This window comes from Neoarius graeffei, chromosome 10 (assembly GCF_027579695.1).
Source record: "Neoarius graeffei isolate fNeoGra1 chromosome 10, fNeoGra1.pri, whole genome shotgun sequence".
In the NCBI taxonomy this organism is placed as follows: Eukaryota; Metazoa; Chordata; class Actinopteri; order Siluriformes; family Ariidae; genus Neoarius; species Neoarius graeffei.
The window spans coordinates 91,989,183-92,006,970 of record NC_083578.1 but is presented as its reverse complement, the minus strand read 5'-3'; the positions used below and the strand labels follow the sequence as shown (position 1 = coordinate 92,006,970).

Sequence of the window (17,788 nt, the reverse complement as noted above, 5' to 3'; positions counted from 1 at the left end):
AACAAAAGATGATTTAATCATTGAGATGAAACACCTTCTAGCTCATTTGAGAAACCTTGGACTTGCTGTCAGCTTCTGCTGGGTCCCAGCTCACATTGGCCTTAAGGGCAATGAGATAGCAGATAAAACTGCTAAGAAAGCTTTAGATCGTGTGTGCACTGATATTTATATTCCTTTAGGAAGAGGGGAAGCTAAATCCATTATAAAAACAGAGATCATGAAGAGATAGCAAGAAGAATGGGAGACAGGAACAAAGGGTAGACAATACTTCAATGTACAGCGTCAGATTGGGGGTAAAAGAATTACATATATAGGACTTGGCAGAAGAGAAGAAGTGATATACACAAGATTAAGGTTGGGACACACTAGTCTCAATGCCACATTACATGTATTAGGGAAAACTGATGAGCTCTGTGTAGAGTGCCAGGTAAAGGAAGATGTGGAGCATGTTCTTTTCCACTGTAGGAAGTGCAATGTCCAGAGAGAAACATGGACAGAAAAAGAGGGTGAAGATGGAGACATTAATACCATTCTTAAGGAAGAAGGTATACAAGTAGGAAGAATTAAAGCCCTTATGTCATACCTTAATGATACAAAGCTCATAGAAAGAATTTAGGAATATATATATATATATATTTTTTTCTCGCCCAAATGGATTTGACCTGATCATTTCACACATTCCTGTGCAGTAGGTGGCGGTATACAAGTACATTGTGATCTGCCATTAATCAAAAGAAGAAGAAGAAGAAGTAATTTCACTATGGAATGAGGAAGCTAAACAGAGCGCAGAGGAGCTGAAACACCACGAAGCAAACAGACACACGGTATTTACATCGGAGATCACCATTTCTAGCAAAAAAACCCGCAACCTCGTTTTCCAGATTGAATGGAATACTTGAATGATCGGATGATACACGGACCGTTCTAGGATTACATTCCATCGGAGGCATTGGTGTGTGCAAGGCGCCGTTTCTCTTTCTGATGGGGTGAGTTTATTAATCTAAGGCTGTGTGGTTATTTTTGCATGTAACGGAGAGTGTTGTGGTTTGGTTAAGCCTAGGTCACAACCGGACGTATGATTTTTTGGCCGTGTGATTTTTGGCGTTTCCCAAATCGCTGCAGTTTTTTTTTTTTGTTCACGGAGAAAGACGCGCGTTGGCCGTAAGTTTGTCTTGCAACCTGAAAAAACCGTAAGCGCCCGTAGAGTTTGTTTGACATGACAAAGAACCTCTGCGGCCGGTGTTCTGTAAAGTTATCCTACCTCTTGGATTTGTCCTACCAAGCCTACTGCACATGTGCAGAACACATGACGTCATATCTTGGAATTTGGACCGAGTTTTGTCCTACCGATCAGCTGGGCTGATAGAAAATCGGTGAGTATTTCACGCATTTGACGATTTTTATGTTTTGTGCGTATTGGTCGAGTCTTTGGCTGAGTCAAATAATTTGTAATGACTTGTTTTGAATAATAAAACGGTCTGTATTGCCGCTTTTCCACTACAAACGCGGCTGAGTCGGGCTGAGCCGTGCCGTGCTGAGTCGAGCTGAGCGGGGCTGTTGGAGTTGCATTTCGACTACAACCGCGCTGAACCGTGCTGGCTGGAAGTGGGTGGACACATTGGGTGGAGTTAGCGAAAGTGGGTGGACGTCAGGTGATGTCGTTAAGCAGCGCAAACAGTGACATCAGTGAGCTTTTAAGCGGTAGTCTCACGACCCGAATAGTAAACAATAAACATGGAGGACATGGAGTCGTTAGTGTTGCTGGTCTTGGTGCTGTGGCTTGTTGTCACCGACAACGCCAACAGATGCTGGCAAGAGCATATAGATGAGGCGAGGCGCATAAGGCTTCAGAAATTCTCGTAATTCGTAATTATTCTTCTTCCGGGTTTACGGTGTTTACAGATCCCAGCGTGCTCGCGGGGCGTGTGTGGGCATGTGAGGACACTCCTCCTCACCAATCAGTGCACAGGGGAGTGTCTGCTCATGCCCCCAGCCTCACTCGGCACGGTTTGGCTCGCTTCAGCCCCACTCCAAAACGGTGCGAGTTTTAGGGGCTAAGCAGGGCTGAAGCGAGCTGAGTCGTGCTGTTTTTTGGTAGTCGAAACGCGAGCCGTGTCGGGCTGAAGTGAGCTGAAGCGAGCTGAAAAAGGGTAGTGGAAAAGGGCCATATGAGAACTTGCTAATTCTGTCACGCAGTGGGCACTGTGCAGTCAAAGTTATGACAGGGCATCGTTTTGTTTGTTTATAAATACTGTATTTTATACGTTTCTGAATTGCAAATATGCCTACATTACGCATTACAAATGCATGAAATACTCACCAATTTTCTATCAGCCCAGCTGATCGGTAGGACAAAACTCGGTCCAAATTCCAAGATATGACGTCATGTGTTCTGTGCATGCGCAGTAGGCTTGGTAGGACAAATCCAAGAACACCGGTCTGCGGCTCGAAAATCAGCACATCACACGCGCGCTCTCGTGCGTTTCATGCACACCCTCCGTGTGTTTCTTGCGTTTTTGCGTGTAGACCGGCCGTAGGAGCGCGTACTGTACGGCCGGTTGTGACCGAGGCTTTACATGAAACTAGTGTTGTGTTAGTTGTGTCATCATCGTGCTATCTTTCTTTCTTACGGTGTGAGTAATTTTTCAACCACAAAACGTTAAAGTATACTTTAGGACTTATTTTTATACTTCATAATTGTGTTGGGCATACTTTGCATGGAAGGAAAATTGACGTGGTGATCTTTGTTTACATGAAAGTAGCATCGTGCTAGCTCGTAGGGGGTAGGGCTTTCCTTAATGTCATGCAGATGAGCACCAGGCCCGTTGCCATGGGCGGGCCTTAGGGGGCCGTGCCCGCCCTGAGACTCATGTGGGCCCGCCCTGCTGGAACCCAGAGCAGAGACTTTTTTTCATAGGAGACAGGTCACTGAAGAAATCATCCATAGAAATGAATGGGGACAGTTCGTAACGGCAGCAAACATTCTAATCAACCGTCTCTGACAGCAGTACGGGTCTGCAAATATCCCGCCTGTTCCGCTGCCAACAACCAATCATATGTCGATCTGAACCAACAGCTTTCCAATCATCTTGCAGCTTCGTGCTCCGCTGTCCCTCTCCTGCCGTTATAGAAGTACTGCGCCTGCGCAGTGTCAAAATAATCCACGAGAAAAGTGGATTTTAAAGCTTTTTCTGAGTCATGAGAACCAACCTAACACTCAAGTATAATCAGCTTTTCATGGCGATTTCAATCATATGCTCTTCGCGACCGTTAGTTTTCACAGAGTCCAGTATTGATATCTCCCCATTCATGTTCAGAGGGTCTGGTCTCACTAATCCGAAAAAGATGCCTGAAAGTGGCCGGCGAGTGACCGCACTTGGCCTGATAGGAGCCCGTCACAGCTTCTTCTTCTTTGTTTTTTTTTCCCCCCTCAAAAAAAAAAAACCGTAAACTACAAGTCAAAGTTTTTCAGTATAACAATAATAAAAAAAAATGTGCTCAATTTAAAATGTATTGAAACTATTCGAAATCGGCTGATCGGTTCATTCATTATTATCCGTGAGTACAGAAACACTAGTAATAATTTCTGGATCATTGCTATAAACGTGGACCAATATTTCTTGGGAACCAATGGGTTAATGTCATGGAATGAACCAACCGACCAATCGCATTTTTTCTTCAAATGGTATCTGGGTAAATCAGCAGCTGTCTCAGCCAATCACATTTTATTGCTGGACGGGATCATATCACGACATCTTCCGGTAGATACCCGAAATCAGCTTTGTGCGTTGTGAGGCCAGCGGAGCAAAAAAAAAAAAAAAAAACTTTTAATATGCTGAGCAATGTTTGATACATTTTGGAAAGTTGTTTTGGTTGCTTTATAGGTTTCTTAGAATATTTAACTCGTCACGTCTGTGCTGCTCTCCTGGGTTGCTAGAAACAGTTGTGTTGCCCTGGCTTGGCGTATAAAATGTGTGCCCCCCCCAAGCAATTCAAGGCCCGTCCGTCAGTCCGTGTCTGGCGCCGGGTCTGATGAGCACCATTATGTGCCCGCCCTGCACCCAGAGTAGCTGAGATGGAAAACTTTGAGGGCGATTTTCTCCCTTTTCTGTTTTAAGAAGTATACACTTTCAAAAGGCCACACATTCTTCAAATATTGTCAGATCTCCACATGGAAGGCATCATTGGAAAGCTTAGAAACTGTACTTTCTGAATCTGTCAATAACTCAAAATGCCCCCGGGCGGACATGTGTCCCTGACACATATTTGCATGTTGTAACCAGGTCACTCGGAATGGCTTCCTCAATGTCATTAACATAAACATTGAAGAGTGTAGGAGATCTAACTCCACCTTGTGGAACACCAGCAATTATTTGAGCTAATTTAGACATTGCTCCAGGTAGCTTCACCTGCAGTGTTCTTCCTGACAAAATGAGTCCATTTCTGAGTCCATTTCTGAGTCAATTTCCAAAAACTTCTACTAACTTCTATGGTGGCAAGCTTGGTCAACAAGATGGCATGATCAATGAAATCAAGTGCTTTACAAAGATCCACAAATGCAGTATGCACACCTTCTGTCTTACTACCAAAATTCATAGCATTATACCAGTCCTGTGTGACACAGGCGAGAGCCATAACAGTTGATCTATCTTGAGTAAAGGCATGTTGATTTTTAGTAATTTTAAAGTCATCTTTATTCAAGTTGAGCTGGAACCTTTCTGACACTTTTGCAATTTGTGGCAACACAGAAATTTGTCTAATAATCATTATTAATGTCACCAGGATTGCTTACTTTTGGCACCGGACTTACCAAGGCATGCTTATAAAAAGTTGGATATTAAACACTGCTGGATGCTAGCACAGATGATATGAATAACAGGCACAAGTTCTTCATCAAACCTTTTCAGTAACCATGCAGGCACCCCATCTGACCCTGTGGCTTTTGGATCCAAAAGAGATCCTGACTAACCAAGGCATGGCTTTTATGTCATGCACCCTTTGCAAACTATACAAATAATTGGGAATTATTTGCAGTATGAGAGGTCCAGCAAGCCTCCACAGGGTTCTCCCAATTTTAATTATTGTATGGTCGCAAGCCTCATGGTGTCTTAAATGTCATTAGGGAAAATTGGGAGCAAAACTCTACACACTGAGTCACTTAACCCACAAGAATTTGCTACAGGCACAAGAATGACAATCTTGGCTGTACACTAGAAGGGCTTGGCTAAAGAAGTTTGCACCAGGAGACAAAATACTCATTTTACTACCCACATCAAGCTCTAAATTACTTGCAAAGTGGCAAAGATTCTTTGAGGTCACACAGCGAAATGGAGATGTTGACTATGAGGGTAGACAAATGGAAAGTGGGGTTACCTCTTAATCACCATTGCTCCCAGGTCTGCTCTGACCTGGAGTGGTAGCACCTCCCTGGGTTCCAGCTATGGGTTAAATAGTACATCACCAATAAGGTGCTGGCAGCAGGGCGCTTTTCAGTGCACTGTGGCAGATGAACCCAACAGGGTCAATGGCACACCACCAGATGGCATGCGGAAGAGCCACTCAAATGGCCAATGGATGGCATCACTCGGCAAATCAGTTGTCACTGTGGGGCAACTTCCATACCCATCAAGTCTGTTGCACTTTTGGCTCATGTCTCGGGTCATTCAGATTCTGTAAAGCCGCTTTGGGACAATGTCTATTGTTAAAAGTGTTTTACAAACAAACTTGACTTGACTTGACTTTTGTGCACCACTTGACATCAGGTCTGGAGGTCCAGAAAGACAACACGATGGGGGCACAACATCGTGTTTCTTGCCTCATTGTGCAAGGTGCTTCGTTAGTAGAGGAGAATAGTATGCGAGACCTCATGAGGTCAGACATTCCATGGTGGCTTGGCCAGGCCATTTGTGCTGCTGCTGCTGCAGGTAACTCTGTCACTCTGGTACGGATCTCATGGGCCATCTGCATTTCTGCACATCCTAATGAAGCAGTCATCATCGCTAATGATGGACAGCTGACAAGGCAAACAGAGGTGGAACGCTTCAAGTATACCACCTCAGTCTCCTAAAACCATGGAGAGAGGAGGTTCCTATGACTTTGATGACAGCAGACAGCAGGGAGGAGCTGGAACTGGAAGTAAGTCCAAAAAGTGTGGCCCAATTCACCCTGGTCCCCTGTGGAGACCACCTCTCGCCATCTCAGAGAGCACAGGTTACTGGAGGAATTTTCTGAGGTGTTCTTGCTTCTACTTGGTTGCACTAATCTCATAGAGCATCACATCGAGACACCTCCAGGTGTGGTTTTATGCAGCTGCCCATGCCGCTTACCTTAACGCACACACAAAAAAAATGTGGTTCGGAATTTAACTCGGGGCTATGGTTGACATGGGGATAATTGAGGAGGCCCACAGAGATTGGAACAGCCCAGTGGTCAATGCAGTGTCAATGCATTTAAGACATATCCAATGCCCCACCTTGATGAACTGCTCTGATGACTAGTTAGGTACAGCTCGCTTTTATTTGACACCGGATTTGACTAAGGGATATTGGCAGATTCCCTTTACTCCAGTGTCCTGAGAGAAAATGGCCTTTTCCACTTGATTTAGGTTACACCAGTTTGTCACTCTTCCATTTGGGTTGTTTGGAGCCCTAGCAACATCATGTACAGAATCCTTCACCCATATTGTGCATATCCTGCTGCCTATTTAGATGACATCATCATTGACAGTCATGATTGGCAACAGCATTTGCTACATCTGAGGGTGGTCCTAAGATTGTTGAAATGAGTGGGACTCACAGCAAACCCAAGGAAATGTGCAATTGGGCAGGTGGAAATGCAGTATCTGGGCTTCCACTTGGGTCATGGGCAGGTGTGTCCCCAAATTGATAAGACTGCAGCGATTGGGCATGCCCAAGAGCCAAGACCAGAAAGTGGGTGAGGCAGTTCCTGGGGCTGGCTGGCTATCACAGGAGGTTTGTATCTAATTTTTTCGGATGACACCAGCCTGCTGACTGACCTCATGAAAAAGGGGGCACCAGATCCGGTCCAATGGACAGAGCCGTATGAACAGGCTTTCACTCAGGATAAAGTAGTTTTGTATGGGGTTCTGCTGTTGCATTAATCTGATTTTTCTTTACCTTTTGTCTTGCAGATTGATGCATTGGACAGAGGGCTGGGGGCCATTTTGTCCCAGGTGGTGGAGAAAGAGGAACGCCCGTGCTGTACATCAGCTGCAAGTTCTCGGTGCGGGAGAGCAGTTATAGCATGACAGAGAAGAAGTGCCTGGTCATCAAGTGGGTGGTCCTTATTCTTTGGTCCTGCCTATTCATTCTTTGTTCTAATCGCACCCTGCTCCAGTGGCTCCACCGAATGAAAGATGCCAACATGAGGGTCACTCATGTCACTTCAGCTGTTTAAGTTTGAGGTGCTCCACAGGCCAGGAGTGCAGATGGTGGTGGTGGATTACCTCTCCCACCAGGGTGGGAGTCAGCTGCAGGCCGGACAGCTCCCTAGCCCGAGTTGGGTGGTGGGGGTTATGTGGCAGCGGGGGCGTGATCGAGCGCCAGCTGGGGAAGGAGAGAAGGCAGGTAGAACCAGCAGGTAACACGTAATGAGTCTCACCTGTGTTGGGTTACCGGCAATTTATTTAATGTGTGTGATTTTGTGTACTTGCAGAGAAGCCAATATCCAGAGAAAGAGAGAAACCTGAGCACTAGCGCTGTGTGTGTGTGTGTGTGTGTGTGTGTGTGTGTGTGTGTGTGTGTGTGTGTGTGTGTGCACTTAAATTAAAATAAAGTCACTGAAAAGTGTCAGTGAAGCGAAATAAAATGTACCTTGTGTTGTCACAAGTCTGTCTCCCAGGTCCTCATTTCCCAGGAGCCATGAGTGTCACAGTAACATTAAAGAAAATGTTGATACAAGAAACTGAAAATTTTACTGTAAATTAAAACAAACTGTAAGGTTTACAGCAGATTGCCCAGTTTCATTATTACTGCATAGTGTGTAGTTACAATATTTAAATTTACCAGTAACTGTGCTGTCAGTTTCTCTTTACCTTAAATATTTTCAGAAAATATTTTTTACAGCGTAGGGGCCAAAATTAAGCTAAACAAAATGAGGTGGAGTATTTTTCTGGGGTCTTTGTTGAGGTAAAAAAGTGCCTTTTTTGTAAAGCACTTTTTGTTGCCTTTTCTGTATGAAATGCATTAAATAAAAAAGTTTATGATTACATAAACGTCTCAGCAGGATTGCATTTTGACTCACTTTTACATTGCTTTGGAGAAAAATGTGAATACAGAAATATAAATAAAAACTGAAAAGAGAAGTAAAAAAAAAAATCTCATCTCATTATCTGTAGCCGCTTTATCCTGTTCTACAGGGTTGCAGGCGAGCTGGATCCTATCCCAGCTGACTACGGGCGAAAGGCGGGGTTCACCCTGGACAAGTCGCCAGGTCATCACAGGGCTGACACATAGACACAGACAACCATTCACACTCACATTCACACCTACGCTCAATTTAGAGTCACCAGTTAACCTAACCTGCATGTCTTTGGACTGTGGGGGAAACCGGAGCACCCGGAGGAAACCCACGCGGACACGGGGAGAACATGCAAACTCCGCACAGAAAGACCCTCGCCGGCCACGGGGCTCGAACCCGGACCTTCTTGCTGTGAGGCGACAGCGCTAACCACTACACCACCGTGCCGCCCGTAAAAAATATATATAAAGATATAAATACTAATTATGTATTGAACTATAATGTATTACTTATAATGTATTATAATAGTTACAGAGAAATGTGTGAGGAAATCCTTTATGGTAAATACACTTCAGAGTTTAGGATCAAACACTTAAAAGACAAATCATATTTCTTCTGTTTTCTGAACGTTTGCTGAAATAAAGGAGCCATTTCAAAAGTTTTGTGCACTTCCGTTTCCTGCCGGCAGATGGCGCATTAGTCCGTGTGTAAATCTGGTCCAAAAATGAGAACACAATCTGTGAGCGGATGAAACTGATAGCATGTTAAATAAAACCCTTAAACAGTTTCCAAACGTTGATGAGTTTATTATTTGAGTACAAAACTGTTGAGATTTTATTGTTGGTTAGTTTAATTTACAAACACTCACAATGACAGATTTCTGACAATTATTTACTAACCTCATTTAATCCAGCCACTGGGGGTGCATAAGCGTACTCTTGGTGCCGATCCCAAGCCCGGATAAATTGGAGAGGGTTGCATCAGGAAGGGCATCCGGCGTAAAACTGTGCCAAATCTAACATGCAGAATGAAAAGAGAAATACCATACTGGATCGGTCGGGCCCGGGTTAACAACGACCGCCTCCAGTACTGTTGGTCAACAGGGTGCCGGTGGAAAGTGTGCTACTGTTGCGCCAAAACGGAGAAAGAGAAGGGGGAGGCGTGTTAGGAGAGAGCGTGAAAGATGGACGGGAAGGAGGGTAGGAACACTGAATGTGGGAACACTGACTGGCAGAGTGAGAGAGTTAGCAGGTATGATGGAAAGAAGGAAGTTGGACATTTTGTGTGTGCAGGAGACGAGGTGGAAAGGAAACACGGCCAAGAACACTGGAGATGGATGCAAGTTGTTTTATTATGGAGTGGATGGAAAGAAAAATGGTGTTGGTATTGTTTTGAGGGGAGAGTTGGTCAACAGTGTGATTGATGTGAAGAGGGTGTCAGATAGAGTGATAGGCATGACGTTGGAGATTCAAGGAGTGGTAATCAATGTTGTGTGTGCGTACGCCCCACAGGTTGGATGTGAGAATGAAGAGAAAGAGTCTTTCTGGGAAAAGATGGATGAAGTGGTAGAAAGTATACCGAGGGAGGAGCACGTGCTGATAGGAGCAGATTTCAACAGACATGTTGGCGAGGGAAACAGAGGAGATGAGGACGTGATGGGCAGATATGGTGTAAGAGAGAGAAATGTGGAAGGGCAAATGGTGGTTGATTTTTCAAAGAGGATGAATTTGGCAATAGTCAATACATACTTCAAGAAGAAAGAGCAGCACAGGGTGACGTTTAAGCGTGGAGGAAGATCTACACAGGTGGACTACATACTCTGCAGAAGGGGTAACCTGAAGGAGATTGGAGACTGTAAAGTGATGGCAGGGGAGAGTGTAGCTAGACAACATCAAGTGGTCGTGTGCAGGATGAGCCTGAAAGTGAAAAAGAGGAAGTGTGAAATAGTGGAGCCGAAGATTAAGTGGTGGAAACTAAAAGAGGTTGAACATCAGAAGGAGTTTAGGGAAGAAATGAGACGAGCATTGAGTGGTCATGGAAGTCTGACAGAAGATTGGAATACTACTGCTGTACTAGTAACAGAGGCAGCAAGGAAGGTGCTAGGGTGGTCATCGGGAAGGAGGAAGGAAGACAAGGAGACATGGTGGTGGGACAAAGAAGTGCAGAAAATTATAAAAGAGAAGAGGCTAGCAAAGAAGAATTGGGACGATCAGAGAGATGAGGAAAGCAGGCGGTTATACAGAGAGACAAGAAAGAAGGCAAAAAGAGTGGTAGCGAAGGCGAAAGCAGATGCATACCAGGAGTTGCACAAAAGACTGGAGACCAAAGAAGGAGAGAAAGACCTGTACAGACTAGCTAGGCAGAGAAACAGGGAAGTGAGGGATGTACAGCAGGTAAGAGTGATGGAAATGGAAATGTGCTGACAAACAAAGAGAATGTATTAAGAAGGTGGAAAGAGTACTTTGAGGATTTATTAAATGAGGAGAATCCAAGAGAGAAAAGGTCAGATTCATTGGAGACAGCAAATCAGGAAGCAGAGTTGGTTAGTAAGGATGAGGTGAGGGCAGCCATGAAAAGAATGAAGACTGGGAAAGCAGTCGGACCAGATGCTATCCCAACTGAGGCTTGGAGATGTTTGGGTGAGATGGCTGTGGAGTTCCTAACGAGATTGTTTAATGAGATCCTAGAGAATGAAAAAATGCCAAATGAATGGAGAAAGAGTGCGCTAGTCCCAATATACAAGAATAAGGGAGATGTACAGAGCTGCAGTAATTACAGAGGAATAAAACTGATGAGCCGCACCATGAAGTTATGGGAAAGGGTATTGGAGGCGAGATTGAGAAGAGAGGTAGCAATCTGTGAACAGCAGTACGGGTTTATGCCAAGGAAGAGCACGTCGGATGTGATTTTTGCTTTAAGAATGTTAATGGAGAAGTACAGGGAAGGCCAGAGAAAGCTACATTGTGTGTTTGTAGACCTGGAGAAGGCATACGATAGAGCAGGGGTCCCCAAACTTTTTTCGGTGGGGGCCACATCAACTTTCCTTTCTGTGATGGGGGGCCGGGGTCAGTCTATAACAGGAAATGATATGGACCAAAGTGACAACCAGTATTATTGTGGAGATTATAATGATCATTTGCTGCAGCTGCACTTCGCTTGGCCTTGGCACCACCTGCTGGTTTGCGAAAAAAGTAATAAAAAGTCTTCCTGTGTTTATTTGAAGTACCACAGATACTCCTTTTATTTATAGAAAATAAAAACACAAGCTGATGCCAGGTAACAATGAGGTGATGTGATGTTGTAACAGGTACAGGTGAGTTAACAATTGGTAGGTATTTTGTCTTTACGGGTAGTGAAATAATATTAATACAGAATAATAGTAAAAATCAGGTGAAGTAGTCTTATCTAGGTGAGCTGACTTTGTATGTACAGAGTAAAGTAAAGGTGAGATAACAATAGTGAAGTCATTTGTCTACACAGGAATATGTGTTTACTAAAGCTACAGTGAAATAACATTAATACAGAATAATTGTAATAAACAGGTATATAAGGTGATCTGATTTTGTATTTACATGACCCTTAGATGAGGTTTTTGTGCTGTGACGATGAGGATCCTGGCTCCAGGGTGGGAGCGGTCAACCACAATCTCTCCTCCCCACTTCAGGGTGGTGCTGGAAGCATGCAGGCCCTTCAGGAATGGCAGATAAAAAACACAAGCAGCCCATCAGCAGATGACATGCTGCAGTCTCATTTTCTCTGTGACATCACTGGTCAATAAACATGTTTCCTATAAAAAGAGCATTACTATACTGACATTTTTTCATATTCATAGTTATTGAAATCAGCAGGCTTACCATATCAGTGTGAGCTGTGGGCTTGCTTCTGACTGGTGAGGAGATCGATGGCAGGTTCTATCTCAGTTACAGCCAGCCTCAGAGACTGATGCAGGTGTTGATCTGAGAGTCTTGATCTCATCGAATTTTTTATCAGCTTCATGCGAGAAAAAGTTTGCTCACAGATATATGTGCTCCCAAAAACTGTGGACATCTTCATTGCATGCTTTCTTATGTTGGGGTAGGTCTCGTTTGGGAGGGGAGCATAGTACTCTATGAGACAGCTGGGGTTGAATGCGTCTTTCGGCACATCACAGGTCTGCAACTCAGCCAGTTCAAATTGAAGAGAAGGCAGGGTGTCATTAATGTCGGCAGCAAATGGGTTCTGGAATATGCGAATTTCTTTAACGTGGTCATGAAGCTCACGGAACCGCACACTGAACTCCGCCCTCAGCGTTTTCAGTGCGTCCTTGCACTTCTCGGTTGGGAACGGGACCGCTGGCTTCTCAGCTGAGAGGCTTCGAGTAGCAGGGAGATTGGTGAAGTCTTGTTTTTGCACTTGTCCAACAAGCAGCGCCAGTTTAACCTCAAATGCTTTGACGTGGGAATACATGTCACTGATTAATTTTCCCTTGCCCTGCAGCTGTAAATTGAAGTCGTTTAAATTTTCTGTCACATCTGTTAAAAACGTGAGGTCCCATTTCCATCCTGCGTCGATCAGCTCTGGGACAGTTTTTCCCTTTGTCAGGAGAAAGGCGTTGATTTCGGGTAACGAGTCGTAAAAACGCTTCAAAACTCTGCCCTGGCTTAACCATCGGACTTCAGTGTGGTAAAGCACGTCTCCATGGGCAGACTCCAGCTCGGAGAGAAAAGCTTGGAACTGCCTGTGTTTAAGTCCGTTTGCTCTGATGAAGTTTATGCAGGACACAACCACCTTCATGACAGATTCCCACTTCAGAACTTTGCAGCACAGTGCTTGCTGGTGAATCAGGCAGTGGGCTTGTAGTGTGGGGGGGGGAGACCTCGTCCCTGCATTTCGCTTTTTATGCGCCCCACTAGCCCCCTCGACGCACCAATCATACTCAGAGCACCGTCCGTTGTGATGCTAGCCAGCATAGACCAGTCTAAATCCAACTCTTCCATCGTTTGACGTACTTTACAAAAAATATCCTCTCCTGTCGTAGTATCTGTGAGACTTTGTAGAGCTGCCAGCTCCTCGGACACTTCAAAATTTGAACTAACTCCCCGAATAAAAATCAGCAGTTGTGCTGTGTCCTGCACGTCATTGCTCTCATCCATTGCCAATGCAAAACACTCAATCTTTAGCTTTCTCTTTCAGCTGGACATGTGCATTACGTCCCATTTCTTCAATTCGCCTGGTGACTGTAGATGTGGACAGACTCACTGCGTTCAGGGCATCTTTCTTGTCCGGACACACCTCCTCCGTGACGGCATTCAAACACTTCTTGATAAACTCCTCATCACTGAACGACTTTCCACAGCTTGCTATCAGTTTAGCTACCTTGAAGCTGGCCCGAACAGATGACAGGTTCATCTGTGTTTGGCGTAGCATTGTACTCTGCTGGGCAGCTAATCCACTTTTTAGCCTAGCCACCTTGTCTCTCCTCACTTGGCCCCGCAAGCTAGCATATTGGCCTCTGTGGCGAGTTTCATAGTGCCGGTGAATGTTAAATTCTTTGAACACTGCCACTGTCTCCTTGCAGATTAGGCAAACTGCCTTTTCCTTGCACTGGACAAAAAAATACTCATCCGTCCACTGCTGTTTAAAAACTCTACATTCTGAATCTATTTTCCGTTTTGACATTTTGTTTTCTGCCTTTCTTTCGTTAGCTCGCCTCACCCGCGCGCACTTAACGCTTGATCACGAGCAGAGTCACGTCGGAATATACGATTGTGTGTGTGGGGGGGTGAAAATTAGCTACTACTGTAAATAGTTCGTAAATAAGGTAAATTTTAATTGGAATGCCAACCTTACTCATTAAGTGCGGATATTTTATAATAGGAAAATGCAATTTTAAAAAATAGGCCATGTTTAGAGGAATTGTTTGGGATCGTTAAGTGGGCCACTCCAATTGTTGAGGCAGACCGGATGTGGCCCGCGGGCCATAGTTTGGGGATCCCCTGCGATAGAGTACCAAGAGATGAGTTATGGCAGGGGTCATCAAACTACGGCCTGTGGGCCAACTCTGGCCCGCAACCCCCCTTTGACCGGCCCCCCAGCCCCTCTGCCCCCCACCACTTGAACCGGCCCTATGAGGCAATCCCCAAAAGTGGTCATGGCCTATTTTTTTTAATTGCTTTTTGGCAAATAATAACATGTCTGCATCTTGTATTTTGTTGATTTTATCAATTAAAATTGATATTTAGTTATAAAATGAACTATTCATATTTTCCAAATTTTCGTCATATGCTCTCGATCAAGCAGTGACAGGCAGCGCACGCGCAGAGAACTGTCAGTGTTCAGGACAGCAAAATGGCTAGCGGTCAGCGAAAAGCTGACAGAGTGTGCAGAGTTTTTAAAGAACAGTGGACCACCGATTATTTTTTCGTTCAGTGTAAGGACCGTGCAGTTTGTCTTGTATGTAAAGAAAATGTGTTGGTTTTCAAAGAATATAATCTGCATTGTCACTACGAAACCCGCCACAAAGAGTATGCTAGTTTGTGAGGGCAAACAAGAGAAGACAGGATTCGGAGGATGAAATGCGGACTGGCTGCACAACAGAATGGATTCCTTCGCCAAACCCAGATCAACCAGGCTGCTGTCCGAGCTAGCTATAAGGTAGCTCACCTACTAGCTACCCATGGAAAGCCGTTTACTGATGGGGACTTTGTTAAAGTATGCATGCTTGCTGTGGCCGAGGAGGTGTGTCCCGACAAGAAGGATGCGCTCAACGCAGTGAGTCCCTCCGCACCTACTATGACCAGGCGAACCGAAGATTTGGGGGACAACGTGTATGACCCCCATTCGAATTCGAGTTTTTTGCTTTGGCCATGGATGAGAGCAATGACGTGCAGGACACAGCACAACTGCTGTGGTCCATTGATCTATTGCTCATATTATTATAATGTCACTGTTTTTTTAAATGTATTTATTTTATAGGTCTATTTATTTGACCTTTATTAAGTGCTGCACACAATTATTATTAATATTATTAATAATATCAACAGGCCTACCTACAATTTATAATTTTCCACTAACCTTTGCCAGTGTCAATCACCTCAACTAGGCAGATGTTTCTTACCTTGACAGCTTTGATGTTATTTTTATTAGAAAATAAATAAATGGAATATCTGTGGTATTTCAAATTAAAACAAAGTGTGAAGACTCGATTACTACTTTTGCAAACCACTAGTAAAGATAAACAAATATGTGCCAGGAATCAAGTGTTGATAATGTAGTGTTGATATAGTAGTGGGGATATAGTAGTGTGGATATAGTAGTGTGGATATAGTAGTGTTGATATAGTAGTGTTGATATAGTAGTGTGGATATAGTAGTGTGGATATAGTAGTGTGGATATAGTAGTGTGGATATAGTAGTGTGGATATAGTAGTGTGGATATAGTAGTGTTGATATAGTAGTGTTGATATAGTAGTGGGGATATAGTAGTGTTGATATAGTAGTGTTGATATAGTAGTGTTGATATAGTAGTGTGGATATAGTAGTGTGGATATAGTAGTGTTGATATAGTAGTGTGGATATAGTAGTGTTGATATAGTAGTGTTGATATAGTAGTGTGGATATAGTAGTGTGGATATAGTAGTGTGGATATAGTAGTGTTGATATAGTAGTGTGGATATAGTAGTGTGGATATAGTAGTGTGGATATAGTAGTGTTGATATAGTAGTGTTGATATAGTAGTGGGGATATAGTAGTGTTGATATAGTAGTGTTGATATAGTAGTGTGGATATAGTAGTGTGGATATAGTAGTGTTGATATAGTAGTGTGGATATAGTAGTGTTGATATAGTAGTGTTGATATAGTAGTGTGGATATAGTAGTGTGGATATAGTAGTGTGGATATAGTAGTGTGGATATAGTAGTGTTGATATAGTAGTGTGGATATAGTAGTGTGGATATAGTAGTGTGGATATAGTAGTGTTGATATAGTAGTGTGGATATAGTAGTGTGCATATAGTAGTGTGGATATAGTAGTGTTGATATAGTAGTGTGGATATAGTAGTGTGGATATAGTAGTGTGGATATAGTAGTGTGGATATAGTAGTGTTGATATAGTAGTGTGGATATAGTAGTGTTGATATAGTAGTGTGGATATAGTAGTGTTGATATAGTAGTGTGGATATAGTAGTGTTGATATAGTAGTGTGGATATAGTAGCGTGGATATAGTAGCGGGGATATAGTAGTGTGGATATAGTAGTGTGGATATAGTAGTGTGGATATAGTAGTGTGGATATAGTAGTGTTGATATAGTAGTGTGGATATAGTAGTGTGGATATAGTAGTGTGGATATAGTAGTGTGGATATAGTAGTGTGGATATAGTAGTGTTGATATAGTAGTGTGGATATAGTAGTGTTGATATAGTAGTGTGGATATAGTAGTGTGGATATAGTAGTGTGGATATAGTAGTGTGGATATAGTAGTGTGGATATAGTAGCGGGGATATAGTAGCGGGGATATAGTAGCGGGGATATAGTAGTGGGAGATATAGTAGTGGGGTATATAGTAGCGGGGATATAGTAGCGGGGATACAGTAGCGGGGATACAGTAGTGGGGGATATAGTAGCGGGGACATAGTAGCGGGGACATAGTAGCGTGGACATAGTAGCGGGGATATAGTAGCGTGGACATAGTAGCGTGGACATAGTAGCGGGGACATAGTAGCGGGGACATAGTAGCGGGGACATAGTAGTGGGGGATATAGTAGTGGGGGATATAGTAGCGGGGACATAGTAGCGGGGACATAGTAGCGGGGACATAGTAGTGGGGGACATAGTAGTGGGGGATATAGTAGTGGGGATATAGTAGCGGGGATATAGTAGTGGGGGATATAGTAGCGGGGGATATAGTAGCGGGGATATAGTAGTGGGGGATATAGTAGTGTGGATATAGTAGGGGGGATATAGTAGCGGGGATATAGTAGCGGGGACATAGTAGCGGGGACATAGTAGCGGGGACATAGTGGCGGGGACATAGTGGCGGGGATATAGTAGTGGGGGATATAGTAGTGGGGGATATAGTAGTGGGGGATATAGTAGTGGGGATATAGTAGTGTGGATATACAGTAGTAGTGGGGGATATAGTAGTGGGGATATAGTAGTGGGGGATATAGTAGTGGGGGATATAGTAGTGTGGATATAGTAGTGTGGATATAGTAGGGGGGATATAGTAGTGTGGATATAGTAGTGTGGATATAGTAGGGGGGATATAGTAGTGTGGATATAGTAGTGTGGATATAGTAGGGGGGATATAGTAGGGGGGGATATAGTAGTGGGGATATAGTAGTGGGGGATATAGTAGTGTGGATATAGTAGTGGGGATATAGTAGTGGGGGATATAGTAGCGGGGATATAGTAGTGGGGGATATAGTAGTGTGGATATAGTAGTGTGGATATAGTGGGGGGATATAGTAGCGGGGATATAGTAGCGGGGACATAGTGGCGGGGACATAGTGGCGGGGACATAGTGGCGGGGACATAGTGGCGGGGACATAGT

General features: G+C 44.0%; 1 long non-coding RNA gene across 1 annotated transcript; it reads left to right on the top strand.

Annotated features, from left to right (window-relative positions):
• The first annotated feature begins 758 nt into the window (after positions 1–758).
• On the top strand, positions 759–12,458 carry LOC132892665 (uncharacterized). The gene is made up of 3 exons (XR_009655475.1): positions 759–986; positions 7,151–7,599; positions 11,843–12,458. It is a non-coding gene; the product is annotated as an uncharacterized LOC132892665 (long non-coding RNA).
• Positions 12,459–17,788: the final 5,330 nt, after the last annotated feature.